The sequence below is a fragment of the Hydra viridissima genome, unplaced genomic scaffold, assembly GCF_058129835.1.
Source record: "Hydra viridissima isolate aposymbiotic clone 2 unplaced genomic scaffold, HvirCarnegie_v1 scaffold_18, whole genome shotgun sequence".
Taxonomy (NCBI): domain Eukaryota; kingdom Metazoa; phylum Cnidaria; class Hydrozoa; order Anthoathecata; family Hydridae; genus Hydra; species Hydra viridissima.
This window is the reverse complement of record NW_028324317.1, coordinates 1,207,405-1,210,695: the sequence shown is the minus strand read 5'-3', so window position 1 is coordinate 1,210,695 and position 3,291 is coordinate 1,207,405. Positions and strand designations below refer to the sequence as shown.

General features: G+C 30.2%; 1 non-coding gene across 1 annotated transcript; it reads left to right on the top strand.

Annotated features, from left to right (window-relative positions):
• Window positions 1-2,299: 2,299 nt before the first annotated feature.
• On the top strand, window positions 2,300-2,371 carry Trnaq-cug (transfer RNA glutamine (anticodon CUG)). The gene has a single exon. It is a non-coding gene; the product is annotated as a tRNA-Gln (tRNA).
• Window positions 2,372-3,291: the final 920 nt, after the last annotated feature.

Below are 3,291 nucleotides of genomic sequence, written 5' to 3'. Positions count from 1 at the left end.
GTTTTTGATAGACATGCAACATCTCAACTGATTCTGTGTCTACGGAAAGTTGCCACACAATATTGCTAGGTTCTGAGAAGATGTTCTCTGGTAAGGCAGACATGGCAGTCTTTTGATGGCAGTTTCAAAGATCAACAACTCACTTTTTTTGTAACAGTTTTATATTAAAATTTAGTCAGGAATATTTACTTTTGTATTCCCTTAATAAAAGAATTCTGACTAAATAAAGTTCTAAATAAAGATGAAAAAGAACAATTACATCGTTTTGCAAAAAAAATGATACTACACCAAGTTCGTTTTGCAAAAAAATGATATTACACCAAGTTCGAAACTGGCTAGTCACACTTTTTATGCACCATTTTGGCAGCAAAGCAGAAACATACACCCTTAGCTTTTGCAAGTCAGTCGGGTTTCGGGTTTAAAATGGTAACGCTCCTGATCGGAAGTAAAATATCGATCTCTTTTTTGAATTGACCTAAGCAAGAAAGTCCACCGTTTCACTCCCTCGTCCTTTATGCGTAACCATGGCACATGGGTTACGCATAAAGGACGAGGGAGTTGGTGGTAATTTTGTTTCAATTCAGCAAAAATTTTCAAACTTTTTAAGTTTTGTTAAAAATTGGTTCAGTTCTTTAGTTCGATGAGTTCTTCCGGAGAAATATAGCACCTAAATCAAAGCAGTTTTAAAGATATTCAAATTTTAAATATATTTAGGGCTGATTTACACTGTAATTAAATTCTGCCTCAAAAGTCAAAAAATCGTTTGTTAAAATAAACCAAGCTTTTTTGAAGCTCGGCCTTTTGAAACGTCACATAATTAAAATTTCGTAATAATAAGATAATAATCTTATGAAAAAAGTCCAGCTTTTTCAAAGCTTCGTTTTTCAAAAGTCTTATTACGTTCTGACTCGAAAAAGAAAAAAAAAAACTCAAAGTTTTTAATCTTATATTTAAGTAGAGACCAGACTTTGGTTTTCGATTTTTCACGATTAATAACGGTTAAAATAAAAACTTTTCTATAAGTTATTTTTTAAAAATCTAATTTTCCGAGGCTTATTAAAAATGAACTCTTTATGCGTTTAAAACAACCAGGTTTTCATTTACACGTAAAATTGTTAGTTAAAATTTGTTTTAATCGAATTAAATCGATTTTAATCGAAAAGCAGGTCTGCGAAATGTCTTGAAAAAAAATTACAAGACTTGTAAGGTATCACAATTTTCTTCTGAAATCCTGTAAATCTGTATGTTTAAATGTAAAAATTAATTTAAATTAGAGTTATTTTAAAGAACTTATACAGAAATTTTTATTTTAATCGTAAAAAATCGAAAAAATAAAATCCGGTGTCTAGCGTTTATGAATAGGAGTAGAGTTTGCGGTTTTTACTACGAGTGCCATTTTGCTGAATTATTGTGCTATTTTGTGAAATATTCTCGATAAATGAATCGCGTTGTTCACTTGCTCAATTTGAAGTAAGGTAAAAAGAAACCCAAGGCTTTTGAGCATCAAAACAGCCGTCAGATGTTGTTATTAATACTAGAAATAAGTCTAATAATTAAATTAATTGATTCGGTAAATTAATTAATTCGGTAAATTAATTCGGAAATAACGCGCCCGTGATTTTTCTGATTGTTCACCTGGTTTCTTGGGGTCGCAATCAACCGGAGAAAACGCCATCGTCACTGTCAGTTTATATAAGCTTAATGCTCGCAATATTTGCAAATCATCTTGATTATGCCTGTAACTTACTATACCTATATAATTACTTTGACATAATTATTTTTACAGGATAGTTACAACTCGTAGTTCTTTTTATCAGGTATCTCTAAGCTATAATTTAGTTAGACAATTTTTACTTTGAACACTGTAACGTTTTTAATAATGGGTTGATGTTTCCTTAGGCCTTGGGTAACTTTAATAGTTAGAGTTGGTTTATAAAAATGCGTGTAATGAGGCTAGTTAAGGCTTTAAACGATCTAAAACGGCATGTAAATGCAATTCAAAGATTCGACCATAAGAAAAAACCAACATGGTTTTATTTTCAAAATTTTTTTTAAAAATAAAACCATGTTGTCAAAATTAACTCTAGCTTACCTTTTATCAAGACTTTTTTAAAAGTCCTTCTGTTTAAAAGATTCAGCGTAAAAAAAGCTTTGTTTTTTTTTAAAGAATGACATTCAGACTTGAAAAAGTCCAACTTTTTGAACGTAAAAACAATATTACGTTCGTTTTTTTTTTAAAAAAAAAAAATCCAAATCCAGAATTTGAAAATAATATTTAATTATTTTCTTAAACAGAGAAGGTTCCATGGTGTAATGGTTAGCACTCAAGACTCTGAATCTTGCGATCCGAGTTCAAATCTCGGTGGGACCTTGATAGTTTAATTTTATCTTGATTTTAGTTTTTGATATTAAATCAAGATTGTGTTGTTAAAAAAGAATTCTTGATCAAGCAATAAATGTAAAAACCAATTTTGAAAAGTAGTGCTTTACTACTTCCTTGTGCTTATTGGTTTATATTTTACTTTAAATCTACCGCTTACTTCACTTGGCCTCCTTTGGATAATGTAACAGAAATCAACAGAAACAATTAACATTTAGTGAAAAATTTAAATGAAATAGTTCTTAAAATTTATTTTCCATAAAAGTAATTCGTATGGTGGTTATTTTTCCACTCAAATGATTCACGTGATCTCCGCAAATCCCCAACTTTAAATTGTGTTGGTGGTTTCACCTTGGTCACATTTAAATATATATATATATTTTAATTCTAAAATAAAAATTTTAAAACATAAGTTAAAATTATAAAAAAAAAACACACACACAGTTGTAAGCATTAAATAGCAAACTTTCTATTTGTAAAAGCCATACGTACACAATCATGCTTCAATTGTATTAAATAGCAAGTGAATTCCAGAACTGAAAAATGTTCAAATGACGGTAAACCATATTTATAAGAGATGTTAATCAAGAGATGACTCTCGCTTTCATTTAAACGGATGCATCAACAAACAAAACTGGAAATTTTGGGGAACTGAAAAATGCACTTTTTTAATCGGTGTTATGGCCTTTTTAATTATTGATCCCAATTTCTTTAAAAATGAGCAGGGCCCGCCAGAAATAATTGACGGAACAACAGAACAATTGTTAAAATTTTTCACTCCTAGCGGTCAAAGATAATCATAAAGTATGGTTCCAGCAAAGCTACTGCACACACTGCCAGGGCGACGATGGATCTCCTGCGACAAATTGTCTGTAAAAAAAATAATTTAAAAAATGTTAAGTTTGTTTGGC